The following is an 18,400-nucleotide window of genomic DNA, read 5'->3' as shown; positions in this document are numbered from 1 at the left end:
TCTGACAAAGGATCAATATCCAGAATATATAAGGAACTCAAACAACTTTACAAGAAGAAAACAAGCAACCCAATTCAAAAATGGGCAAAAGAGCTAAGTAGGCATTTCTCTAAGGAAGATATACAAATGGCCAACAGACATATGAAAAAATGCTCAACATCACTCAGCATCCGGGAAATGCAAATCAAAACCACACTGAGATACCACCTAACCCCAGTTAGGATGGCTAAAATCCAAAAGACTCTGAACGAGAAATACTGGCGAGGTTGCAGAGAAAAAGGAACTCTCATACATTGTTGGTGGGACTGCAAAATGGTGCAGCCTCTATGGAAAATGGTATGGAGGTTCCTCAAACAACTGCAGATAGATCTACCATACGACCCAGCTATCCCACTGTTGGGAATATACCCAGAGGAATGGAAATCATCAAGTCGAAGGTATACCTGTTCCCCAGTGTTCATCGCAGCACTCTTTACAATAGCCAAGAGTTGGAACCAGCCCAAATGTCCATCATCAGATGAGTGGATACGGAAAATGTGGTACATCTACACAATGGAATACTATTCAGCTATAAAAACGAATGAAATACTGCCATTTGCAACAACATGGATGGACCTCGAGAGAATTATATTAAGTGAAATAAGTCAGGCACAGAAAGAGAAATACCACATGTTCTCACTTATTGGTGGGAGCTAAAAATTAATTTATAAATTCACACACACACACACACACACACACACACACACACACACACACACACACACACACACACACACACAAAACCGGGGGGGGGGAGAAGATATAACAACCACAATTACTTGAAGTTGATACACAAGCAAACACAAAGGACATTGTTGGGGTGAGGGGGGGAGGGAGAAGGGAGGGAGGTCTTGGTGATGGGAAGCAATAATCAGCCACAATGTATATCGACAAAATAAAATTAAAAAAAAAAAGAAAAGAAAAAGAAAAGCTGTACAAGGCAGGATTTCTGGAGGAACCGGAACTACCGGAGAGAACTCACATATGAGGAGAAAGAGTGAGGACCCAGTGCAGGCGTGCTGAGAGTGAAGCTGAATAGCAGGCAGAGGCCAAGTCAGCAAGGGCTAAATGTGCCACGCTATGAAGTCTGGGTTTTATCTTTAAGGGAGCTATTAACTAACTTTAAACTAGGAAGAAATATGGTCAAATTTCTACTTTAGAAAGATTCCGAGAAGAGACTTAGGGCGAGGAAAATAAGAAGAGGCATGTTTAGTGATTTAAATCTAGGCAAAATGTAATTGCAGGGCTCAAATAAGAGAATAGAGGTGATAAAAAATGAAAAAGAGGAGGAAGAATAAAACATCTTGGTCTGCATGGATGTGAAGAACATAAATAAATAAAGCTGAGGCTGATTTGCAGGATCTGACTTGGACACCTGGATGCATGTTGATGACATTCACCAAGTACAGAATCATCTTTGGTGGTAGAATGGGCTGAGCCCAGAGAAGAGTCAACTCTGGATATGTTAAGATGTTTACGCGATATCCAACCACAAAGTGATTAAAGGTGTCCAGAGGGTTGATGGATTCACAGAGTTAAAACTTGCGGGAGAGAAACTGGTTACGCTAATAGATGTAACTTAGAAGTATGCAGGTCACACAGTCATGCCTTGTTTTACTGAGTTTTGCTTTGTCGTGCTTCACATTGTTTACAAATTGAAGGTTAGTGGCAACCCTACACTGAACAAGTCAAGTCTATCAGCACCATTTTTCCAAGAGCATGTGTTCATTTTGTGTCTCTGTGTCACATTCTAGTACTTCTTGCAATATTTCAAACTTTTTCATTATTATTATATCTGTTACAGTGATATGTAGTCAGTGATGTCTGATGTTACTATCGTAATTGTTTTGGGCACCACAAACCATGCCAATTTAAGATGACAAACTTAATTGATAATGTGTGTATTCTGACTTCTCCTCTGACCAGTGGTTCCCCCATCTCTCTCGCTTTCCACAGGCCTCCCTACTCCCTGAGACACAATATTGAAATTAGGCCAATTAATAACCCTACAATGGTGTCTAAGTGTTCAAGTGAAAGGAAGAGTCACCTGTCACTCACTTGAAATCAAAAGCCAGAAATGATGAAGCTTAGAAAGGAAGGCATGTTGAAAGCTGAGACAGGCTGAAAGCTAGGCCTCCTGCACCAAGCAGTTAGCCACGTCATGAAAGCAAAAAAAAAAAATTCTCGAAGGAAATTAAAAGTGCTACTCCAGTGGACACACAAATGATAAGAAAGTGAAACAGCATTATTGCTGATATGGAGAAGGTCTGGATAGAAGATCAAAACAGCCATAACATTCTCTTTAGCCAAAGCCTCATCCAGAGCAAGGCCCTAACTCTTCAATTCTATGAAGGCTGAGAGAGGTGAGGAAGCTGCAGAAGAAAAGTTTGAAGCTTGCAATGGTTGGTTCATGAGGTTTAAGGAAAGAAGCCATCTCCATAACATATAAGGGCAAGGTAAAGCAGCAAGTACTGATGTAGAAGCTGCAGCAAGTTATCCAGAAGATTTAGCTAAGATCATTGATGAAGGTGGCCACACAAAACAAGAGATTTTCAATGTAGATGAAACAGCCTAATATTGGAAGAAGATGCCATCTAGGACTTTCATAGCTAGAGAGAAGTCAATGCCTGGCTTCAAAGCTTCAAAGGATAGCCTGACTCTCTGGTTAGGGGCTAATGCAGGTGGTTACTTTAAGTTGAAGTCAACACTCATTTACCACTCTCAAAATCCAAGGCCCTAGATATTATGCTAAACCTACTCTGCCTGTGCTCTGCTACACAAATAAAGCAACAAAGCCTGGATGACAGCACATCAGTTTACGGCATGGTTTATTGAATATTTTAAGTCAACTATTGGGATCTATTGCTCAGAAAAAAAGATTCCTTTCAAAATATTACTGCCCATTGACAATGTACCTGGTCACCCAAAAGCTCTGATGGAGCTGTACAAGGAAATTAGTGTTGTTTTCACACTTGCTAACATGACATCCATTCTGCAGCCAATGGATTAGGGAGTAATTTTGACCCTCAAATCTTATTATTTAAGAAATACATTTTATAAGGATGTAGATGCCATAGATAGTGATTTCTCTGATGGATCTGGGCAAAGAAAATGGAAAACCTTCTGGAAAGGATTCAGCATTCTGGATGTCAGTAAGAACATTCTTGATTCATGGGAGGAGGTTGAAATATCAACATTAACAGGAGTTTGGAAAAAATCAATTCCAGCCCTCATGGACGACTTTGAGGGGTTCAAGATTTCAGTGGAGGAAATCACTGCAGATGTGGTGGAAATAGGAAAAGAACCTGAATAAGAAGTGGAGCCTAAAGATGTGACTGAATTGCTGCAATCTCATGGTAAAACTTTAATGGATGAGGAGTTGCTTCTTATGGATGAGCAAATAAAGTTTTTGAGATGGAATCCACTCCTGGTGAAGATGCTGTGAACACTGTTGAAATAACAAAGGATTTAGAATATTACATAAACTTAGTTGATAAAGCGATGGCAGGGTTTGAGAGGACTGACTCCAATTTTGAAAGTTCTACTGTACGTAAAATGCTATCACACAGCATCGCATGCTACAGAGAAATCTTTCATGAAAGGAAGACTCAACTGATGTAGCAAACTTCACTGTTTGATTTTTAAAAATTGCCATAGCTACCCCAACCTTAGCAACCCATAGCAACCACCACCCTGATCAACATCGAGGCAAGACCCTCCACCCGCAAAAAGATTATGACTTGCTGAAGGCTGAGATGATTGTTAGCACTTTTAGCAATAAAATATTTTAAATTTAGGTATTTTTTTTAACATAATACTATTGTACACTTAATAGTCTTCAGTACAGTATAAACATAACTTTTATATGCACTGAGAAACCAAAAACTTGGTGTGACCTGCTTTATTGCAGTCATGTGGAGCAAAACCCCCAACATCTCTGAAATGCCTATAACCAGAAACAATGTAAAAGAGTACAAGCACACGGAAGTGGTGGAGAACACAAGTTTTAAATTCAAACAATTTAGATTTAAATAATGACCTTTCAATTTAACATCAGTGTGACTTTGGCAAATTACTTAAACTTCCTAACCCTCAAACTTCCCCCATTCACCCCCCCAACTTCAAAATGGGAAGAAGAAAAGTACCTACTTCATGAAATTATTGGGAAGATTAGACGAAATAAATCATGTACAATGCTCAGCAGAGTGCTTGCTTGCACAGAGTAAGAGCTTAGTAACAGTTAATCTTTGTTGTTGTGGATATTGAAATTACAGTAGAGCATGAGCTCTTTTAGGGAGAGTGTGTATACTGTTAAGAAAAAAGAGCTAGGGTAAGCCAAAAGGCAAACTACTATGTGAAGAGGATTTTAGGAAAAAAATGACTGTTCTAACCAATGACCATTTCCCACTGTGTTGACTTTACATGTGCTTTTATAAGTCCTCCTATTACTTCCCATTGTTTTCTGATATACCTTCTTTAAGTCTTACCACACTGTATATGATTTCAGTGGTCGTAAGTGATTAAAACATTATAACCTGGAATTTGGAATGTGAACAGGGAAGAAAAGTTCAGTTTCCCACAAAATTGTTCAAAGTGGGTAGCTGATACACAAAATTCATAGGCTCATAGTTTAGCCCAACTCCTTCTAAAAAAACATGAGACAATTTCCCTAACATAATTACATGAATTATTGTTCTATGCTGCTGGTTACAAAGCTTTGGGATACAGATTATATGGTTTTTCTTGGTAACCTAGGTCAGTCTTTAACCATCTAGAACAAAGCAAAAAACACTACTTAAACCAGATAGCAAAAAGACAGGAATAACTTAAAGTCTTTGAACTTGTCTTAATCCAGATGTGAAAGTGAACATTTATTTGAGTCAAGGGAGTTAGAAAGCCAACTTTCACTGGGAATTAACTGATAAAATGATAATCAGGACAGTTCTCTTTATACTGTAATTAAACGACTGGCTCAACCATAAGAAGTGGAATTTTATTTTTAAAAAAAGTTTAACATTTCCGTTTTTCTCCCCTATTCTTCATTATTTGTACAACTGGGATTAAGTATATTTCTCATTATAAGTTAGACGAAAAGATCATAATATTTTACAAAGAAGGAAGTGTCCCTCCCCCAACCCTGTAAAATAGAGCAGTAAAAGGCAAAGTCAGAGTCAGACTCCTGGGCTTGAATCTTAGTTCTGCTCTTACCACCTGCATGCCCTTAAAGACCGTCTTCATCTCTTTGTGCCTCCCATAGCTTTCAGATGGGGATAATAACAATATTTACCTTAAAAGGCTGTTTTGAGTATTAAGTGAGCTAATAAGAGGGTACTTCAAAAAGTTCGTGGAAAAATTAGAATTAAAAGACAATCTGAACATTTCCGTGAAATTTTTGAAGACCCCTCGTGTGTAAAAAGCTTAGAACAATCCCCCACATGGGGACTAATAAATACTAGTCTAATATATAAATTTAAGCTATTATGTTTGATATTATGATGACTATTCTTGTTCACCAATATGGCACGTATTGCTGACTGACCAACGCAACGCATCCATTCCCTGCCCTGTCCTTCCTTGTCCTCTTCAACCAGAGGCTGGAAAAGCTAAAACCTCATTCTCCAAGAGGCTCCCTTTCAGCTAAGCCAAAGGTGGCCATAGGAAGCCCTTCTGTTCAATAAGGCATAAGTGGGTATCTGCTATGGTGTTTCTGGGAATAAAAGGGGTAAATGTTGATAACACTCTCCTTTTTCTAGTCTTAAATATGAACTGGAATTGGGCAGGTACGACTGCCATCGTATGTTGCAACCCTTCTTCCTGTCTTGAACACGCCTGGATCTGTGGCAGCCATCTCGGAACTAAGAGCACAGACCACAGGGCCATTCCTGTAGTTGCTCTGGATAAAACATAAGGCTATATTTTCTAAGTTTAAGTGAAAAACATTTTACAGACACATTAGAATCTGTAAACCATAATTATTATACAATTTATTACACTGTCTCCAAGTTTGAATCTAAATAATTTCATGTCATATAAAACAGGATTACAGAGATGACATTTATAAAATCAAGGATTATTCTTACGCGAACTCTCCAGCCTTAAAAAAAAATTTATTCTTGGATGTCATGAATAAACCATGATTAAATTTTAACTGTATAAATAACCAGGAAACAATGGTAATATTAATATACTGTGACATGTGTACCTGTTGGAGGGGTAAAGGAGGTGGTTCTTTGGTCAAGTAAGTTCAGACAATAATGTATGATATGTACTGTTCTTAATAATTCCTATCAAAAACACATGAAAAGTCAATTCATGATAAAGGTGGCATTTCAAATCAGCAGGGGATAAGAAAATGTTCAATAACTACTGTGATGGCAACAGTCTCTTTGGACATTACCTTACTATGTACACCAAAATAAATTCCAAGTGGATCAAACATTTCAACATTAAAATATTAAATTGTGAAAGTACAGCAGACATTATAAAAAAAGTATATTTTCATTAGTTCTGAAATAGGAAGATCTAAGAAAAAAACCCAAACCCCCAAATCGTAAAAACAATAACAAAAAACTACACATAAACAATGAAAGGATAAGCTGGAAAAAATATTTGAAACACATGCATTCTCTAGGACTGATTTTCTTGAACTAAGGAACAAGTAACTCAGTAAGAAAAAGATCAACGAATGGGCAAATATGTTCAGGGAACGCATCTGCTATGGTCTGAATGTTTGTGTCCCCCCAAAATTCATATGTTGAAATCCTCACACCCAAGATGATAGCAGCTTAAGCTCGTTTTCTGTTGCTTAAAATGGAATATGTGAAACTGGTATTTTATAAAGAAACAGATTTTATTTCTTGCAGTTTTGGAGGCTGGAAAATCTAAGGTTGAGGGGGCACATCTGGTGATGGACTTCTTTCTGGTGGGGACTTTCTGCAGTCCCGAGGCAGCATAGGGCATCACATGAAAAGAGGGTAAGAGCATGTTGTCATGCCAGTTCAGGTCTCTCTTCCTCTTTTTATATAGCCACTCCCGTGATCACAAATAATCCATTAATCCATGAATGGATTAATCTAGTCATAATCCAATCACATCCTAAAGGCCTCACCTCTTAATATTGCCACATAGGGGGATTAAGTTTTAACATGAGTTTTGAAGGGGACATTCAAACCATAGCGGATGGTATTAGTTAGTGGGGCCTTTGAGAGGTGATTAAATCATGAAGGCAGAAACCTCATGAATGGAATTATGCCGTTATAAAAGCAACCCCAGAGAACTGTCTATGTCCTTTTCACCATGAGAGGACACAGCTACAGGGTTACCTACAAACCAGGTAACAGGCCCTCACCAGATACCGAATCTGCTGGTGCCTTGATTGTGGACTTCCCAGCCTCCAGAACTATACAATATAAATTTCTACTTTTTATAAGCTACCCAATTTATAGTATTTTGTTTCAGCAGCCTGAATGACTAAGACACCATCATAAACATAGGTAAATAAATAAACAAGTCTGTATACATAGAATATAATCGTCAACCTCATTCATAATTAAAGGTATTCTAAATACATCAATGAGAGATCATTTTCATCTACCAGTATGGCACCAACTAAAAATTAGTATAAATCAGTATTAGTGAAGGCTTGGAAACAGGTCATTTCACACATTGTTGGTAGAAACATAAAACTAATGCAATCTTTTTGGAAGGGAATTTAGCAATTTTTTTTATCAGAAATAAAATGGCACATACCATATGAGCACATAGTTTTTCTCTAAGAAAATTATCCCATACATGTAGCTCACATGTTTGCAAAGGCATAAGTAAAGGATGTTTATTACATTGTTGTTTATAATAATAGGAGATTGGAAACAACCTAAATGTCCATCTACAAGAGACTGACTAAATGAACTATGACATCCATATACTTGAATATGTTGAGATATAAAAAACAATGAAGCATATTTAAAATTGTTGATACTAACCAAGATATACTAAATGAGCCAAGCCTTTATTTTACCAATGAGGACACTGGACACAGACCTTTCTATGACCATTCATGGCTATTAGCTGCAAAGTCCACTCCCAGTTTAGCAATTATTCTACCACATAATTCTGAAGAAAGGCACTACTGAATTCTTCCAGAGATAAATGATTGTTAAAATGTCTCCCATTTATGTATTCAAGTGCCCAACTCCGATGAGCTTGTTCACTGTCACTTATTCCAACAATTACTAAAGAAAGCAAAATTTAAAAGCCAGCATTGACTCCCTCGCAAAAACAATATTGCCATAGTAGTTGCCCTTGTGTGTTATGTAAGGTCTAGGGTACCAAACAGATGCCTTCAGTTCCACAAGCACAGAATGTTAGGGAAAAAATTATCTGACTGCAGATGTGAAATGATAACATTTAACAAGATGTGACTCTCCCACACAGGGAACACCCATGACCCTTTAATCACAGAGTAACCCAGAAAGGAAAAGGTTAATTACATGGCATACCACCACCGCTTCTGGGTAGATTCTTCACTTGTCACCCACAAGAGCTTCACTTTGCTCTGAGAAATAAGCTTGGCAAGCTTAAGCATGGCAAATGCTTACTTCCCATTGAAAATATATTAGGATATGTTTTAGATTTGTTTTAATATTTTCTTATATTACTGAAAAAATTTTAAAAGACTTTTCAATGGCTTTTTTTCTTTGTGAAATTTTTGAACAAAGAATGAAATGAGAAAATGCTGAATTCAACATCATGAATCAAAAAAAAAAAAGAAAGTGGGGAGGGAGCTAGGGAATAGTATCAGTAATTTCACAGAAATTTCTTTCAGGAGAAGCTGGGATAAGTGCACTTGAGGCCACGAGGAGGCACTGAGTGGTGGCTGGAACACTGCATGGGGCCCAGAGGGGCCCCACCAGTCATGCTCTGACAGCAGCATATGGTACACGCTGCAAGGAGGGGAAATAAGGTCAGCAAGGCAGGCTGTGGGAGCTGGGATTCATGGCCGAAAAACTGCCATGGAATGTTTTTGAAAGGTGTGAAATTATCAAAACTGTACTTCACTGTGATTAAAGCTGGCACAGTGTGAAGGTGTCAAGCCTGGGTGGCTGGGAAAATGGTGGTATCATTAACCCAAAATGAGAACATAAAAATCAGGTTTTATGTGGAACATGATAAGTTAGGTTTTAGATGAATTGATTTTGAGGTTCTGGCAGATTAGTTAAACTGTTGAAGAAGTAGCTGGAAATATAAAACTATATACAATCTGTAGTTCAATTCAATTCTATAAATATGAGACTGCACTAAGGACTAAGTGTCAGACATTAGAGCAGCCCCAGCCCCTGTTCCCACAGACTTAGAATTTAAGAGCTATTTCAACACATAATTAGTGACTACCTATATAATGACTGCTACAAAAAAGAAAGCAGGGTGCTATGAAATCGCTTAATACAGAGGTAGTGGAGGTAAACTATAACTGACTACCCAGTGATGATTTCAGGGATTATTCTTTGACACCTGTGGCTGTATTTAAGTTTCTGAACATAGGCTTTATTAGTACTTTGACACATGGGACTCTATAGGTTTCATGGTAAATTGGAAATTTGTGTGTTAGCATTTTAGGTGTCAAGAATCTTCTTGGCTAAAGCCCACCTCACTGCTGCCAATCTTGCCTGAACAAGTTTACTAGATTCAAACTCTTGATTTGTTTCTAACATGAATTTTTTGTTCAAAGTACTTTATGTATTCATTATCTTTTTGTTTCACTTCAAAGGAGAAATACAGATTTATTCTGCTAAAGTATGGTGTTCTCTCCCTATCCTTTCCCCAATCAGATGCAGAAATCGTAGCATTCATATAAAAAACTGAAGAAATTTTAAAAATCCTAATCAGAATAACAGTAACATAGTTTTGAAAGAAAAGAAGTCAGCAAGCACAATAAGACAAATCTGAATGAGTAGAAAGTAGGGAGGGAAAGGAATTGATGTATGCTTCAGAAGAAAGCAAATAACAGAGAAATGAAAATGGGAGACAACTGAACTTTCAATGAACTCATTAACAATTGCCAAAAAAAAAACCTGGAGTCAAAAATGTGCTAAACTCTTTCAAGAGAACAATGGAAGAAACATGCCCCCACACCCCCGGACTACAAAAAGCTGACAAAATGAATACAGAAGACCCCAAATAAAATCTGATGTTAGGTAACTTTGAGGATATTTTTATTTAGGAAATATGGAACGTATAAAATAAAGAACAAAAAATTCTAAATATGAATTAACATTTACCAGAAACTACCACTTTGATTGAATGCCTGTGTACTAGGGTCTGTGTGGAGCACTTTACCCAGATTTTCTAACTTAATTCCTACTCCACCCGTGCAAAGTAAATATTATCAGATTTATTTTAAAGCCAGGGAAACTGGAGCTCAAGGGGATAAAACAATGTGCCCGAAGCTCTACAAGGGGTAGGTAGCAGAGGGGAAATTTGAACTAATATCTTTGTGATTCTAAAATTCATTCTTTCCAATAAGTATAGACTTTTCTTGATAAAGAGGTATTACATGATAATTGAGAAGTATTTAGATCCTTAGCTTTATTGAGAAACTTAAAGGTGTTTTGGGAAATGCCTTAAGGAACAAAGATAGTAGCTTTCATAGTACGGAACTCAATCAAGAAAGCACAGACTTGGGTTCCCCAAATTCACTAGGAGCCAGAAGACTTTCCCCAGAACTTGACAATAAGAGAGATGCAGGTCACTCACAGATGACTCTTTCCTCACAAAGACCAGAGACATCCCCCTTCTCCTGAGACCAGGAGTATCTGCAAATATTAGAATCAGTCCAATCTGCAGTCACCTTCTGCCCCCCCCCCCCTAAAGCCCCTCCACGGGCTGATCACTATAGTTGGGATAAAACCTTGAGGTGAGATAAACTACCATCACTCTCATTCTTAGTCACCACTGCTCCCAAAATAATGCCCTCCTGACCTTTATTTTCTCCAGCATTATTAGCATAAACAATCTATCTCAAGCTTCTTCAGCAAACATCCCCTTCACCTTGTTACCTTAATTAGAAATGGACTCTACCTGGAAACTACAGAGATGGTCTCCACTGCTCCTTTCTAGTAGATGTTGCTCATCCCCTCAGACCTCATGTGCCTAAAGTCTGTGGGGTGCAGGTGGAGGACAGGGAAGTGGATGTTTTCTCTCTGATCTTTGCTGCTATCTCAGACTGTCACTTCTCCCCACTCATGTAAAAAGCACTCTCCTTTGACACATGTGTCATTTGTTTATATCACTGCCATTGCTCATGCACCGATTTATCCTCTCATTCAGAATAGACTTTGTCATCTGATTCAGACTTCCTCTTCAAGCCAGGTTCTGCCATCATCCTGCGTGAATTCAGTTTCATGTGCATAATTAATCCAGCAGTAGATCTTCTCAGTTCCTGACCTCCTCATCTCCAGGGACAGATCCCTTCTCTCTACTTTCCGCCTCCCACTCCCATGGCTGTAATCTGAACCTGGTCACCACAAAAAACTGTTTTACTTCTAGTAACTTAAATTCGTACAACCACTCTGACCCCTGTCCTCATTCCTCTCTGTCATCTATCCATAAAAATCTCCAATGCCCTGGACCCACTGTCTTCATATCCTTGCCTATCTAGCTTAGACCCTGTAGTTCATCACTTAGACCATGGTTCACTGGCCAGTATCTTACTTCCCTCCTACATTGTCCTCCTTTTCTAGACTCCTATTAAGATATAAATGAACCCAAAATTCCATCTTCTTGGCATTATACCCCAGCTGCTGAGTAATCATGGTGAAAAATAATACTGTATGATCAGGGCTAGTACATACCACAGTTGCCACCTCAACTGGATTCTTGACTGCAACTCAACACTCCGCCTGAGTTTAACCAGGAGGCGCTCACTCCCACTCCCTGATAGGGGCTGTTTGACGCTTCCACGCTTCCCTCAAGCCTTCCAACCAACCACTGCCCTTCCTACGCAGAGGCCTTCCTCTATTCCAGATAGAAAACAGAAACCATGTGATGAAGGCTCCCCTAACTTCCCACCATTAAATTTACAAATGTATTTGCACCTGGGCCCAGACTTTCCTCATTCCCACCTGTCACAATAGCAGAGCATGTTGCTTGGCAAGACAACTCCCTCCACCTGTGTGGGTATCATTCCTCTGCATCCTCTCCTGCCACCCTCAGGACTCTGCTCTCCCAAACTCCCTTCCAATCTGCATTTAAACACATTAAAACAGCTGCTTTGCTCTCCCATTGCTCTCCAAATCCCCTCTAGTTACTACCCTTTCTTACTCACATCTCAGTCTCATCTCCCATATTAATTCATCAGCCCTCTACCCTTTCTTTAGAACTAAAAGTCAATGGGACAATGGTAAGTCTGTTCATACAGGATCTCTTGGCAGCATCTGACAACGATGACTATCCCTTCCCCTTTGAAATGGCCTCTTCCTTGGGCTTCAAGACACCTGACTCTCTTGGTTCTCCCATATATCCAGGGTGACTCCTTTGTGAGATCCCTTTATGGCTCTTCCTCCTCTGCCCATTCTTACACCATACCTCACATTCTCCACTCACAATTTATTCCTTCCCATGGCTTCACTACTGAGAACTCCCAAGTTTTTATCACCAATACAGCCTCTACTCCTCAGCCCCAAATACAGTGACCAACCATCCTGGTTTGCCAAGGACTAACAGGTTTCCTGGAACATGGAACTTTCAGTGCTAAAACTGGGTGAATCTCAGGCAAACTGGGATGAATTGGTCACGTTAGCCCCGACCCAATCACTCACTAGACATGACAACTCAGATATCCTACAGATGGCTCAAATGTAATATATACAAATTTGAATTCATCACCATTTCCCCCAACCTCTATCTCCTTCTGTAAAGTAAGGTAAATCATAACTAAGGCCAAAATGTTTCATTATTTTAGTTATTATTTTAGTTATACTAAGTTTCCATTTATTTTGTCAGAGGTAGGGCTCAGACCCTACAAACCCATTGTACAGACTGGGTCCTCAGACCCCTCACACTCAGGTCCATGCTAGGTAATTGGGAAAGATTCCAGGAGCTGTTGCCAGATGACATGAGCTCAGTCCTCAGCTTCCTCAGCGGCAGCATCTTACAGGTCTGGTAGCTTACAGGTCCAGCAGTGGCAGTGGCCTTGCAGAGGGTCCTGGGGGCACTAAAAGCAGCAGCCTCCAGCAGCAGTAGAAGCCCCCCACCATGGGGCGGGCATCCCGGGGATGGGAGGTGCCATGGATCAGAGCCACTCATCCTTATACTTAAGTCCATAACCCAGGACACCTGGGTGCACATGTGCAATTACACTAGACGATAACCAAGGAACACCTGAGCAAATATGCTTATTTACATCAAATGCTCGGCAAGATTCTGAACATCTGAGGGGCCCTGACCATTTTTCCTATATTTTCCCAACACTTTCTGTCTCCCTCATTTCAGTAAATAGCACTTGCCATCTATTCAAGCCAGAAGCCTGTGATTGATTTTTAACTGTTGAAGGTGAATATATAGAGAGGGATCTCTGTATCTCTAAGCACTGCATTCCTAGTCACTTTTCTTATTAGGAGAATATCCAGTAGAATTCGGTTTTTTTGTTTTAAGTCAATTTTAATCAAGTTAATGGTAAGCAGCAAAAGTGTGACTACATGAAAAGCCCCATATTTTACATGTTTAAACTATTTCTCATCTCCTTTACTTATAGTGTATTGAAGGTAGAACCCACTCCCGAATCTTGTTTCTAGTGGTAGAATAAGGTATATACTGTTCTGGAGTGCCAGCCATATTGCATTTATGGTTTGTCCAAATAAATCTACGAGTAGTAGATGGCTTTGTTGTTGGAAGATAATTGGTCATACAGCGAAGCTAACAACATCATTCAGGAGGCACCATGCTTCCATCCACATCCCAGAATGGGTTTTTGCCATTCATTCAGTGACAGCCAAAAAATTGCTTGGTGTCTTCATAGTATTCCCTTCCATAATTGTCTTCCCCCACTGTACCAACCCTTATATCACGTGCCCTGAAAAAAATTCATAGACAGCCATGGAGGCTGGTGACTTATTGCAGCTGGTGTCAGGACCAGCAGTAACTCCATCTTGTCCTGCAGGTCTAATAGGAGTCTTATACAACCTGTCAGCAATTACAAATACTCCTCAGTGAAAAATATATCATTTATCTGAGAAGTTACAAATTTGCTGGATAGCTCCACTGGTACAAGATGTTTTTCTTCAGGGCCACTATCTTCTACTATTCAAGTTTTTGACACTAATTTTGATCACCATCTAATCCACTGTAAAATTCCTTCTTTAAACATTTTAGAATATTTGTAACATGCTGCTTAGAAATGATTAATCTTCCTCCACAATAAGCTGAAATAAAGAAATGTTCTTCAAGTAAGAAAACTCTGGAAAAAAAACTTGTATTAACTTGTGAATGCCTCAGTCTGGGAGATGTAATTTTGTAGATCATTAGAAAACCAAATGGTTGCCCTTCATGTTAATTCTGTACATGGCCTTTGGGCCTCAGTTATTTTCCACATGGCTCCTGGCTCTGTGTGCACACCATCAAATACAGCCTTTAAACTTGCCTGGATAAGAGCATAAAGGAGAATAAATGAAAGTTTTAGATTAAGAACCCAAGAGAGAAGAGCAAGACACAAGACTATTTAGGCCAAAATAAATAAGACAAAGAAATAACTTCATGGTGCTCTAGGTTATCATATTCACATTTCTTCATCTTCATTCAGCATGAGACAGTAGATAGGCTGACATTTATAATGAAAAATTGAGACTAAATTTCAGAAAGAATTATCTGAAAAGAAATGATTAACAACACAGGACTAGACCACCAAGGAAAACGGTGTCCTTTCCTTTCTGTCACATTTAAGGAAATTTTTTCTTCTGTCCCAGGGAATTCAGGTGTAACTTTCCTGAAGTGGGTGTCTTGCTGAAGTTTGTTTTTAGACACACAGCTACAAACACACAAACAATTCTCCACTGCACAATGTGTTTGCCTACACTTGTGCATTCCATCTGCACTCTCTTGCCAGCCATCGTGTGACCACATTTGTACGTCTTAGTGCTTTCATCAGGGGGTAGGTGCATCAATAAGAAGAGAAGTCGTAATTAGATTAATTTGCTACTTCATTGACAGTTGTAGTAAAAAGTCCAAAGAGAAAAGAGTTTGAAACTAGCTAAAATGAGGATTTGTATTGTGAGTGCATCTAAATTATCTATGTCCCCTATTCCTGCGGATAACTGAGAGTCAGCTGTGCACACATCTGTGGGTGTTTATAAACATTTACCATCTGTGAGAAGCTTATGAGTTATAAATAGTGAGCTAATTAGTAAAATGCTAGTCATTTCTAATGACAGTTGTTATGGTTAAAGATTTTATCCAGGTTAAATTGATCTCAGAACCTTGTTGATCACTGGAGGCCACTCTACCTTTTACGACAGGACTAAGTAGTTACACTACACTGAACATGTAACACATTAAAGATGCATTATAACTAGATCAGGCTGCTAGTTTATGCATGTTAATGAGCTCTGTTCTTAATAGACTGAAGTGCTGATTGAGTATTTGTCAGGGAAAATGAAAAGTTGTCAATCTGTAGAAAGGTCAACTGATTCTGTAATATACGACATTTTCATTTCTGTTCTACATACATATTAAGCACCTTCCATTCAGAAAATCAAGAACATAGATGGAAAACTAGTAATCAACATAAGAAATGATTCATTAATGAAAAGGTTTATCTATATACATACATACACACCTGCATATCTATATATTTCCCTAAGTTCTCCGTATCAGTAACTTTTTCTAAACATGTCTTTCTTTTACTGATCAAAATTGTGGGGAAAACATTCTAAACAGTTAACTTTAAAATAAATTTGTCCTATAACCAAATGGAAAGCAAAAATCATGGTACATGAAGACTCATATTTACTGCCTAATGAAAAGTGTCTTATAATACAGCCTATATTGTAATAGAACCAGTGAGTGAAGGGCTAAGCAAAATTTGATTGCTTGAGCTCTAATAAAGCATGTTTTTTATTTAAAAATTAATTTATCAAATACAGATGGAATTTTGTAAGTCAGAAGGAATCTTATTTTGTACATGAGGAGAATTATACTCTGGGAAGCTAACCAAACTGCTATCACTTAGCTACTGCTGGAGCAGGGGCTGGCATGCCAGTCACCCCCATCCCTAAGCTGGAACACTCAGTGTTATGTGATACCCCTTGTATTTAAGAAGAATAGCAACACTGTCCATAACGTTGAAAATTCTGGCAAATAAAAAAACCTGCACTGTCTTAAAACATCACTCCTTCCCACACTTGCTATCATCCCATCACTGCATTCTTTCGTTCTCCTTAGAACTATGGACTTCCAACACTGTACTCATGTACATACTTATCGTAAATGTTGTCCGTCTCCTGCCAGAATATAAGCCCATGAGGGCAAGGATGTATGCTTACTTTGTTTCCTGCTGTATCCCCAGTGCCTGGGATAGTACCATGACATAATATGTGCTAAATAACTATTTGTTGAATGAAGGAACATTTTAATAGGAAGCATTTTTTTTTATCTTTACAGTAATAATTCTATTTATGAATAAGGTATTCTAATGCCCATTTTTGTCATAAACTTAAACAGAACAAGAGCAAATCACAGAGGAGCCTTTCAGAATGTCTTTCAGAATGCTAGATAAGGTGTGATAGTGCTTGAAGAAAAAAAGTCACTAAATACTGACTACAACACCATCACACATGCAAAGAAAATACACATAAATGCAAACTTTAATAATAAGAATCACAGAGCCTTGAGCCTGAATATCTGGGCTGGTTTTAGCCAAAGGGGGAGGAGTGAGACTGACCAGTTTTCCTTCAAGGAGATAATGGGACAGAGTCTTCCCCTTACCTGACCTGAACCCCATAACTCAGATTAACCAGGAAAGTGTCACCTCCACGCCATCCTCATGCGTTAAACAAGGTTTGTTTTCAGAGGTTCTTGGTCAGTCTAGTTACAAAAAATGACTAAGATGTCTTTACTAACAAAGGAGTTTGTTTCTATTGTCCTCTATGGAAGAAGCTAACAGTTATTGTGCAGATGTCATGTTTCCTACCCTATGCCAGGCTCATTTGGGTAAACTCATCCCCAGATTAAAAAGGCTTTAAATTGGAGATGAAAAATAAATGTGTCCTAAAGCTAGTATGCCATCATCCACAAAGCCATGAAAGTGTTCTTCCTGTCTTCCCACATCCAGTCCACAACAAGCCCTATGGATTCTACCTCTAAACTGCTTTTCAAATCCATCCAGTCTTCTCTTTCTTACTATATCTTAGTTCAGGTCCTCCACATTTATCTCCTGCAAAATTGCAACAGTTTCCTAATTGGTCTCACTCTTTCTTATCCCCCCACATCCTCTAATCCATCTTTATTTTTGCCATAGAGCCATCTCTCTAAAAGCAAACCATATCACTACCCTGCTTAATGCCCTTGGAGTGTGCCCACAAGATGAAGCAAAAAATCCAAAGCATAGCATGCTCTACCACCTTCCAATTTAGCCTCGTCTCTTCGTGCAGCTCTATCCAAAGATCATCCCAGCCCTGTTACATTACTTGTTATTAGTCCAAATATGAATTTCGTACTCTGAGCCTCAATTTACTCAGCCCACTGGACTTCCAGGTTTGGAAACCATAGCCCTTCATTTCACTCTGTTCATTGGGTATCCACCTAATTCAAGATTCACATTTTGAAGGATGAGAGGTAGTCTTTCCTGTAGTACTGCTCACATGTCAACCTATCCTCCCTTCCCCACACCAATGCAGAAGCCAAAAGAATGACAGAGTCACAGCAAAATGGTAGGATAACCTGTTAAAGTATTTAACAGGTTTATTATTTAGTATTTATCAAATAAAAATATTCCATGTATTCAAGAAACAATGAGTGACTACTATCAAAAGGCATTGTGCTTCTTTTAAGAGAAGTAAAGAGCATCACTGGTTCCATAACAAACATTAAAATAAATAATAGAGGACAAAAGGTTAAAAAAAATAGTAAGTACTTTTATTCACACGTGCATCCAGCAGAAAGTACAATCTAATTATCACTGAGAATATCCACTGGAAACCAGACATCATAACTGCAATTCAGCCTAAGAGATTCAATACTTCTAAAATACATCTGAAATGCAGTAGAAAGACTGTCTTTCTCTTAGTTCTTGGCCTTTGAACTAAAATAATCCCTTTTCTTCCACAAGCAAATGATCTTCCTGACTTTATAACACTTGAAGGCTACTTTGCAG

The 18,400-nt window shown here is 38.7% G+C and overlaps 1 protein-coding gene and 1 pseudogene across 4 annotated transcripts in view; one reads left to right on the top strand and one right to left on the bottom strand.

Annotated features, from left to right (window-relative positions):
• DIAPH3 (diaphanous related formin 3) overlaps positions 1 to 18,400 on the bottom strand; it is a 493,080-nt gene that overhangs the window by 131,669 nt on the left and 343,011 nt on the right. The gene's annotated exons all lie outside the window — the stretch shown is intronic.
• On the top strand, positions 2,051 to 3,793 carry LOC134382080 (tigger transposable element-derived protein 1-like; annotated as a pseudogene).

Source organism: Cynocephalus volans, chromosome 7, assembly GCF_027409185.1.
Source record: "Cynocephalus volans isolate mCynVol1 chromosome 7, mCynVol1.pri, whole genome shotgun sequence".
NCBI classification, from domain to species: domain Eukaryota; kingdom Metazoa; phylum Chordata; class Mammalia; order Dermoptera; family Cynocephalidae; genus Cynocephalus; species Cynocephalus volans.
The sequence above is the reverse complement of the archived record's forward strand: the minus strand, read 5'-3'. Positions and strand labels throughout refer to the sequence as shown.